Source organism: Coregonus clupeaformis, chromosome 37 (assembly GCF_020615455.1).
Source record: "Coregonus clupeaformis isolate EN_2021a chromosome 37, ASM2061545v1, whole genome shotgun sequence".
In the NCBI taxonomy this organism is placed as follows: Eukaryota; Metazoa; Chordata; class Actinopteri; order Salmoniformes; family Salmonidae; genus Coregonus; species Coregonus clupeaformis.
Genome location: NC_059228.1, coordinates 32,221,026 through 32,232,326, shown reverse-complemented (window position 1 = coordinate 32,232,326; position 11,301 = coordinate 32,221,026).

Below are 11,301 nucleotides of genomic sequence, written 5' to 3'. Positions count from 1 at the left end.
GGTTACCACCGCCATTACCTTCTCCTCTTCCCCCATGGTTACCACCGCCACCCCTCAGACCTCAAACGTCCCCATACACTCTCCACAGGACTCAGTGGACGGCTCTGTTAGTGTTGACCCAGTGGACGGCTCTGTTAGTGTTGACCCAGTGGACGGCTCTGTTAGTGTTGACCCAGTGGACGGCTCTGTTAGTGTTGACCCAGTGGACGGCTCTGTTAGTGTTGACCCAGTGGACGGCTCTGTTAGTGTTGACTCAGTGGACGGCTCTGTTAGTGTTGACCCAGTGGACGGCTCTGTTAGTGTTGACCCTGAGGTTGCGACCTCCGCTGACCTTTCCCCCCCCCCAGCAGCCCAGAGGACCTCAGCCCCACTGAGGCCAAACCGCTGCACCAAAGACTGAGAACCTGGCCCGGACCCAGTCCCATGACGTGTCCCATGACGTGGCAACACAACCATTGGTTGATGCAAAGTAATGCCTGCGCGTCTATTTCCTCTCTTTGCAAGGCTCTAGGGAGCATGGGTGCATATTGGGAAAACCCAACAGGGGCAGTCTTGAATTACTGTTGATGTCTGTAAGCAGGAAGTCTCCCCACTGTGGATGATGTCATATTGCTGACTCTACCTTTGACAGCCCAGAACCTTTTTATATATATGTGTGTGTGTGTGTGTGTGTCTGTAAATCATTTCTACAGTGTGTATCTCTGTGCCCGATTGTATATTGGGGAAAAACTACTATTATTTTGACTTCAGAGAAGGAGTGTAAAAGGGAGACCGTGAAATTGTTACCTACATGTGTTTAATATATTCTGATGAAGTCAGAACAGACAGAAGCCTTAGCAGAGGCTGGTCCATCCTAATGAAATATACTTCTCAATGCGCTATACAGAATCCCACTATCTGCAATTCATTGAATTCTGTGTAAATAGTCTGTGATGTCCTGGTCAACGCTGCTTTTGTTACGCGTTTGTTTTAGTTACGAATAGATTCTACCTGCCATTACTGCCATCTCATCAATAGATTCTACCTGCCATTACTGCCATCTCATCAATAGATTCTACCTGCCATTACTGCCATCTCATCAATAGATTCTACCTGCCATTACTGCCATCTCATCAATAGATTCTACCTGCCATTACTGCCATCTCATCAATAGATTCTCCCTGTCATTACTGCCATCTCATCAATAGATTCTACCTGCCATTACTGCCATCTCATCAATAGATTCTCCCTGCCATTACTGCCATCTCATCAATAGATTCTACCTGCCATTACTGCCATCTCATCAATAGATTCTCCCTGCCATTACTGCCATCTCATCAATAGATTCTACCTGCCATTACTGCCATCTCATCAATAGATTCTACCTGCCATTACTGCCATCATCAATAGATTCTACCTGCCATTACTGCCATCTCATCAATAGATTCTACCTGCCATTACTGCCATCTCATCAATAGATTCTACCTGCCATTACTGCCATCTCATCAATAGATTATCCCTGCCATTACTGCCATCTCATCAATAGATTCTCCCTGCCATTACTGCCATCTCATCAATAGATTCTACCTGCCATTACTGCCATCTCATCAATAGATTCTCCCTGCCATTACTGCCATCTCATCAATAGATTCTACCTGCCATTACTGCCATCTCATCAATAGATTCTACCTGCCATTACTGCCATCATCAATAGATTCTACCTGCCATTACTGCCATCTCATCAATAGATTCTACCTGCCATTACTGCCATCTCATCAATAGATTATCCCTGCCATTACTGCCATCTCATCAATAGATTCTCCCTGCCATTACTGCCATCTCATCAATAGATTCTACCTGCCATTACTGCCATCTCATCAATAGATTCTCCCTGCCATTACTGCCATCTCATCAATAGATTCTACCTGCCATTACTGCCATCTCATCAATAGATTCTACCTGCCATTACTGCCATCATCAATAGATTCTACCTGCCATTACTGCCATCTCATCAATAGATTCTACCTGCCATTACTGCCATCTCATCAATAGATTCTACCTGCCATTACTGCCATCTCATCAATAGATTCTACCTGCCATTACTGCCATCTCATCAATAGATTCTCCCTGCCATTACTGCCATCTCATCAATAGATTCTACCTGCCATTACTGCCATCTAATCAATAGATTCTACCTGCCATTACTGCCATCTCATCAATAGATTCTACCTGCCATTACTGCCATCTCATCAATAGATTCTACATGCCATTACTGCCATATCATCAATAGATTCTACCTGCCATTACTGCCATCTCATCAATAGATTCTACCTGCCATTACTGCCATCTCATCAATAGATTCTACCTGCCATTACTGCCATCTCATTAATATATTATCCCTGCCATTACTGCCATCTCATCAATAGATTCTCCCTGCCATTACTGCCATCTCATCAATAGATTATACCTGCCATTACTGCCATCTCATCAATAGATTCTACCTGCCATTACTGCCATCTCATCAATAGATTCTACCTGCCATTACTGCCATCTCATCAATAGATTCTCCCTGCCATTACTGCCATCTCATCAATAGATTCTACCTGCCATTACTGCCATCTAATCAATAGATTCTACCTGCCATTACTGCCATCTCATCAATAGATTCTACCTGCCATTACTGCCATCTCATCAATAGATTCTACCTGCCATTACTGCCATCATCAATAGATTCTACCTTCCATTACTGCCATCTCATCAATAGATTCTACCTGCCATTACTGCCATCTCATCAATAGATTCTACCTTTCATTACTGCCATCTCATCAATAGATTCTACCTTTCATTACTGCCATCTCATCAATAGATTCTACCTACCATTACTGCCATCTCATCAATAGATTCTACCTTTCATTACTGCCATCTCATCAATAGATTCTACCTTTCATTACTGCCATCTCATCAATAGATTCTACCTGCCATCTCATCACAAACTGTATACATTCTTGGAATTTTGGGGAGTTCCAAAATGGAACTGGAACTGGAAGTTACTTTTCTCAACAAAATCATATTATCAGTTCTTGTTGTCATGTTAGAGAGAAACAATGAATTTGTTCTGTTGGGAATTAAATAACATTGTATTTTTTTTACTTGTACGATTAATTATACAGTGCATGAAATGTTCTAATTTGTTCCTGTTCTGGATGTTAATGTGATTTGATTCTATCCACATGTTGGACTTTCAGGCAATTCAGGTTCAAGATTTTTACATGTTTTTCAAATGCTTAACATTTTATTGCATTGTATTACATTCCACACTGAATGGATGGAAGCATTGTTTAAGTATTATTTTTTTAACCCATAATCCTGTTCAGATTAGCGTCTGATACTTCATGTCACTTATTTGTATGTACCTGTTTACGTTTTTATATACGTTACATTGAAACTGCACGTTTTGTTGCAGCAAATTATTTTTCAACTACTTGTGACTATACAAAAATACTTGCAAAAACGTCTTGCATCAATTTAAAAGTATAGTTCAAACTTTACTTGAGTGTTTACATTTATTTTGTTATTAGCAAATGTCCAATTACCTAATTAACATATATAATGCCTTCAGAAAGTATTTGCAACCCTTGACTTTTTCACATTTTGTTGTTACAGCTTGAATTTAAAATGAATTAAATTAAGATTTTTTTGTCACTGGCCTACACCCAATACCCCATAATGTCAAAGTGGACTTATGTTTTTTGACATTTTCACAAATTAATTACAACTTTAAAGCTGAAATGTCTTGAGTCGATACGTATTCAACCACTTTTGTTATGGCAAGCCTAAATAAATTCAGGACAAACATTTTTACTTAACAAGTCACATAATAAGTTGCATGCACTCACACTGTGTGCAATAATGGTGTTTAACATGATTTTTGAATGACTACCTCATCTCTGTACCCCACACATACAATTATCTGTAAGGTCCCTCAGTCAAGCAGTGCATTTCAAATACAGATTCAACCACAAAGACCAGGGAGGTTTTCCAATGCCTCGCAAAGAAGGGCACCTATTGGTAGATGGGTAAAAAAAATAAACAGACATTGAATATCCCTTTGAGCATGGTGAAGTTATTCATCACAGTTTGGATGGCGTATCAATACACCCAGTCACTACAAAGATACAGGCGTCCTTCCTAACTCAGTCGCCAGAGAGGAAGGAAACCGCTCAGGGATTTCACCATGATGCCAATGGTGACTTTAAAACAGTTACGGAGTTAAAAAAGTGAGGATGGATCAACACTAGCTAGGTTTCCATCCAATTCGCGACAGAATTTCATGCAAATATTCTAAAATCCGCATAAAGAAAATATGCAAATGTTCACACCAGTGGTGTGTTTCCACCAAGCAGACGTATTGGGGAAGAGAAAATCAGCGCGTGATGACATAGTGCCGCTACGTTTTTTTCCGCTTAAGTTTTCATGTATCGAATACAAATCTTAATGTTCAATATGTTTCCATCGCATTTTCAACATCTACTGCATTAAATAGCAAGGCCTGCACTTGTCTTGGCACTTGGGCTCCAGCCAACAGCTCTCACATACTGTGTGGGTAGGCGAGTCTATATGATTTTTACATTTTAGTCATTTAGCAGACGCTTTTATCCAGAGTGACTTACAGGAGCAATTAGGGTTAAGTGCCTTGCTCAAGGGCACATCGACAGATTTTTCACCTAGTCGGCTCGGGGATTAGAACCTGCGACCTTTCGGTTACTGGCACAACTCTCTTAACCACTAAGCTACCTGCCCCTCCATGATGAGGTTATTATGGATAAGAGCGAGAATATTTGTATTTGTGAAATGTCTGTCAAGCATCGATCGTCATGTCACCAGAATAAGACTCGAGATATTCCCTAAGCTCTAGACCTCAGCTGAATCTGGTAATGAATGGTGTGGCTGTTGAACAAGTTGAGGAGACTAAATTACTCTGTGTTACCTTAGATTGTAAACTGTCATGGTCAAAACATATAAACTTAGCAAAAAAAGAAACGTCCTCTCACTGTCAACTGCGTTTATTTTCAGCAAACTTAACGTGTAAATATTTGTATGAACGTAAGATTCAACAACTGAGACATAAACTGAACAAGTTCCACAGACATGTGACTAACATAAATTGAATAATGTGTCCCTGAACAAAGGGGGGGTCAAAATCAAAAGTAACAGTCAGTATCTGGTGTGGCCACCAGCTGCATTAAGTACCGCAGTGCATCTCCTCATGGACTGCACCAGATTTGCCAGTTCTTGCTGTGAGATGTTACCCCACTCTTCCACCAAGGCACCTGCAAGTTCCCGGACATTTCTGGGGGGAATAGCCCTAGCCCTCACCCTCCGATCCAACAGGTCCCAGACGTGCTCAATTGGATTGAGATCCGGGCTCTTCGTTGGCCATGGCAGAACACTGACAATCCTGTCTTCCAGGAAATCACAGACAGAACGAGCAGTATGGTTGGTGGCATTGTCATGTCAGGATGAGCCTGCAGGAAGGGTACCACATGAGGGAGGAGGATGTCTTCCCTGTAACACACAGCGTTGAGATTGCCTGCAATGACAACATGCTCAGTCCGATGATGCTGTGACACACCGTCCCAGACCATGACGGACCCTCCACCTCCAAATCGATCCCGCTCCAGAGTACAGGCCTCTGTGTAACGCTCATTCCTTCGACGATAAATGCGAATCCGACCATCACCCCTGGTGAGACAAAACCACGACTCGTCAGTGAAGAGCACTTTTTGCCAGTCCTGTCTGGTCCAGCAACGGTGGGTTTGTGCCCATAGGCGACATTGTTGCCGGTGATGTCTGGTGAGGACCTACCTTACAACAGGCCTACAAGCCCTCAGTCCAGCCTCTCTCAGCCTATTACGGACAGTCTGAGCACTGATGGAGGGATTGTGCGTTCCTGGTGTAACTCGGGCAGTTGTTGTTGCCATCCTGTACCTGTCCCTCAGGTGTGATGTTCGGATGTACCGATCCTGTACAGGTGTTGTTACACGTGGTCTGCCACTGCGAGGAAGATCAGCTGTCCGTCCTGTCTCCCTGTACCGCTGTCTTAGGCGTCTCACAGTACAGACATTGCAATTTATTGCCCTGGCCACATCTGCAGTCCTCATGCCTCCTTGCAGCTCAGATGAGTAGGGACTCAGATGAGTAGGGACCCTGGGCATCTTTCTTTTGGTGTTTTTCAGTCAGTAGAAAGGCCTCTTTAGTGTCCTAAGTATTCATAACTGTGACCTTAATTGGCTACCGTCTGTAAGCTGTTAGTGTCTTAACGACCGTTCCACAGGTGCATGTTCATTAACTGTTTATGGTTCATTGAACAAGCATGGGAAACAGTGTTTAAACCCTTTACAATGGAGATCTGTGAAGTTATTTGGATTCTTACGAATTATCTTTGAAAGACAGGGTCCTGAAAAAGGGACGTTTCTTTTTTTGCTGAGTTTAAATTAAATGGTTGTAAAGATGGGGTGAGGTCTGTCCGTAATAAAGAGATGCTCTGCTTATTTGACACCACACTCCAAAAAGCAAGTACTGAAGGCTCTAGTTTTGTCTAATCTTGATTATTGTCCAGTGGTGTGGTCGAGTGCTGCAAGGAAAAACCTAGTTAAGCTGCAGCTGGCCCAGAACAGAGCGGCACTTCTTAATCTTCATTGTAATCAGAGGGCTGATATAAATACTATGCATGCCAGTCTCTCTTGGTTAAGAGTTGAGGAGAGACTGACTGCATCACTTCTCATTTTTATAAGAAACAACGTGTTGAAAATCCCAAATTATTTGCATAGTCAACTTACACACTTACTCCACCAGACATGCCACCAGGGGTCTTTTCAGTCCCCAAATAAAGTACAAATTCAAGAAAGCGTAAAGTATTATATCGAGCCATTATTGCATGGAATTCTGCTCCATATATTGCTCAAGTGAACAGCAAACCTTGTTTCAAAAAACAGATAAAGCAACACCTCATGGCACAACGCCTCTCCCCTATTTGACCTAGATAGTTTGTGTGTATGTATTGATATATAGGCTACGTGTGCCTTTTGTAAAAAATTTTTTTTGAATGTAGTTCTGTCCTTGAGCTGTTGTCTATTAATGTTCTGTATTATGTCGTGTTTCGTGTTTTGTGTGGACCCCAGGAAGAGCAGCTGCTGCTTTTGCAACAGCTAATGGGGATCCTAATAAAATACCAAATACCAAAAATATTTATTGGAAAGGTGCATCAAGATCACCATGCATGTTCAACACCCTGTGGAGTTTCTAACTTCTTTTTAATCTGTAATCTAATAAACTGCTTTCCCGAGTCATAGTAGGAGGACCACACACCATATCACACGACTCATTGATTACTTCGATATGATGGTTATTATATCAATATTTGCGCATAATGGCATTTCCAACACCTTTTCTCGCATAATCAATTTTACAGACACAAAAATATCAAATAAATGATCTGTCTGCATTTATAAAATTGTACTGAAACTTCCATCACAGTTGTCGTGCTTTTTTTTTATACGGTATGACTTTACTCACATAACTGATGGAAACATTATTATAGTTGTATTGTTATTGTAGAATACTAACTTGTTGTATAGAATACAAATATTCCAAAACATGCATCCTGTTTGCAACAAGGCACTAAAGTAATACTGGACAAAAATTGGCAAAAGCAATTCACTTTTTGTCCTGAATACAGGGGCAAATCCAATATAACGCATTACTGAGTACCACTCTCCATATTTTCAAGCATAGTGGTGTCGTCATCATGGGACGGCGGTTAGTTTAGTGGTTAAGAACCTCGGGATAGTAACTGAAAGGCTGCTAGTTCAAATCGCCGAGCTGACTAGGTGAAAAACCTGTCGATGTGCCCTTGAGCAAAGCCCTTAACCCTAACTGCTACTGTAAGTCGCTCTGGATAAGAGCGTCTGCTAAATGACTGAAATGTGAATATTTTAAATTCAGGCTGTAAAACAACAAATAGTGGAAAAAAGTCAAGGGCAGTGAATACTTGAAGGCACTGTATCTACTTATAGTATACAGTGGGGGAAAAAATTATTTAGTCAGCCACCAATTGTGCAAGTTCTCCCACTTAAAAAGATGAGAGAGGCCTGTAATTTTCATCATTGGTACACGTCAACTATGACAGACAAAATGAGAAAAAAAATTCCAGAAGATCACATTGTAGGATTTTTTATGAATTTATTTGCAAATTATGGTGGAAAATAAGTATTTGGTCAATAACAAAAGTTTCTCAATACTTTGTTATATACCCTTTGTTGGCAATGACACAGGTCAAACGTTTTCTGTAAGTCTTCACAAGGTTTTCACACACTGTTGCTGGTATTTTGGCCCATTCCTCCATGCAGATCTCCTCTAGAGCAGTGATGTTTTGGGGCTGTCGCTGGGCAACATGGACTTTCAACTCCCTCCAAAGATTTTCTATGGGGTTGAGATCTGGAGACTGGCTAGGCCACTCCAGGACCTTGAAATGCTTCTTACGAAGCCACTCCTTCGTTGCCCGGGCGGTGTGTTTGGGATCATTGTCATGCTGAAAGACCCAGCCACGTTTCATCTTCAATGCCCTTGCTGATGGAAGGAGGTTTTCACTCAAAATCTCACGATACATGGCCCCATTCATTCTTTCCTTTACACGGATCAGTCGTCCTGGCCCCAAAGCATGATGTTTCCACCCCCATGCTTCACAGTAGGTATGGTGTTCTTTGGATGCAACTCAGCATTCTTTGTCCTCCAAACACGACGAGTTGAGTTGTTACCAAAAAGTTCTATTTTGGTTTCATCTGACCATATGACATTCTCCCAATCCTCTTCTGGATCATCCAAATGCACTCTAGCAAACTTCAGACGGGCCTGGACATGTACTGGCTTAAGCAGGGGGGACACGTCTGGCACTGCAGGATTTGAGTCCCTGGCGGCGTAGTGTGTTACTGATGGTAGGCTTTGTTACTTTGGTCCCAGCTCTCTGCAGGTCATTCACTAGGTCCCCCCGTGTGGTTCTGGGATTTTTGCTCACCGTTCTTGTGATCATTTTGACCCCACGGGGTGAGATCTTGCGTGGAGCCCCAGATCGAGGGAGATTATCAGTGGTCTTGTATGTCTTCCATTTCCTAATAATTGCTCCCACAGTTGATTTCTTCAAACCAAGCTGCTTACCTATTGCAGATTCAGTCTTCCCAGCCTGGTGCAGGTCTACAATTTTGTTTCTCCTTTGACAGCTCTTTGGTCTTGGCCATAGTGGAGTTTGGAGTGTGACTGTTTGAGGTTGTGGACAGGTGTCTTTTATACTGATAACAAGTTCAAACAGGTGCCATTAATACAGGTAACGAGTGGAGGACAGAGGAGCCTCTTAAAGAAGAAGTTACAGGTCTGTGAGTGCCAGAAATCTTGCTTGTTTGTAGGTGACCAAATACTTATTTTCCACCATAATTTGCAAATAATTTCATAAAAAATCCTACAATGTGATTTTCTGGATTTTTTTCTTCTCAATTTGTCTGTCATAGTTGACGTGTACCTATGATGAAAATTACAGGCCTCTCTCATCTTTTTAAGTGGGAGAACTTGCACAATTGGTGGCTGACTAAATACTTTTTTCCCCCACTGTATGTACTGTATATATTTATATAGACTGTAGCTTATTCTAATATGTCTACTACTGTATATTGTCTATTGTTATACTGTTTATTTACACTGCCTATATTTACACTGAGTATACAAAACATTAGGAACAACTGCTCTTTCTATGACAGACAGTAGACTATATGGCCTATTTATTGCCTTACCTCCATAACTTGCTACATTTGCACATACTGTATATATATTTTCTGTTGTATTTTTGACTTTCTGTTTTGTTTTACCCCATATGTAACTCAGTGTTGTTGTTGTTTTTATCGCACTGCTTTGCTTTATCTTGGCCAGGTCGCAGTTGTAAATGAGAACTTGTTCTCAACTGGCTTACCTGGTTAAATAAAGGTGAAATAAAATAAATAAAATAAAAGACTGACCTGGTGAATCCAGGTGAAAAGCTATGATCCCTTATTGATGTCACTTGTTAAATCCACTTTAATCAGTGTAAATGAAGGGGAGGAGACAGGTTAAAGAATGATTTTTAAGCCTTGAGACAATTGAGACATGGATTGTGTATGTGTGCTATTCAGAGGGTGAATGGGCAAGACAAAATATTGAAGTGCCTTTGAACAGGTATGGTAGTACAGTGAGGGGAAAAAAGTGTTTGATCCCGTGCTGATTTTGTACGTTTGCACACTGACAAAGAAATGATCAGTCTATAATTTTAATGGTAGGTTTATTTGAACAGTGAGAGACAGAATAACAACAAAATAATCCAGAAAAACGCATGTCAAAAATGTTATAAATTGATTTGCATTTTAATGAGGGGAATAAGTATTTGAACAACTCTCAATCAGAAAGATTTCTGGCTCCCAGGTGTCTTTTATACAGGTAACGAGCTGAGATTAGGAGCACACTCTTAAAGTGCTCCTAATCTCAGTTTGTTACCTGTATAAAAGACACCTGTCCACAGAAGCAATCAATCAATCAGATTCCAAACTCTCCACCATGGCCAAGACCAAAGAGCTCTCCAAGGATGTCAGGGACAAGATTGTAGACCTACACAAGGCTGGAATGGGCTACAAGACCATCGCCAAGCAGCTTGGTGAGAAGGTGACAACAGTTGGTACGATTATTCGCAAATGGAAGAAACACAAAATAACTGTCAATCTCCCTCGGTCTGGGGCTCCATGCAAGATCTCACCTCGTGGAGTTGCAATGATCATGAGAACGGTGAGGAATCAGCCCCGAACTACACAGGAGGATCTTGTCAATGATCTCAAGGCAGCTGGGACCATAGTCACCAAGAAAACAATTGGTAACACACTACGCCGTGAAGGACTGAAATCCTGCAGCGCCCGCAAGGTCCCCCTGCTCAAGAAAGCACATATACAGGGCCGTCTGAAGTTTGCCAATGAACATCTGAATGATTCAGAGGAGAACTGGGTGAACGTGTTGTGGTCAAATGAGACCAAAATGGAGCTCTTTGGCATCAACTCAACTCGCCGTGTTTGGAGGAGGAGGAATTCTGCCTATGACCCCAAGAACACCATCCCCACCGTCAAACATGGAAACATTATGCTTTGGGGGTGTTTTTCTGCTAAGGAGACAGGACTACTTCACCGCATCAAAGGGACGATGGACGGGGCCATGTACCGTCAAATCTTGGGTGAGAACCTCCTTCCCTCAGCCAGGGCA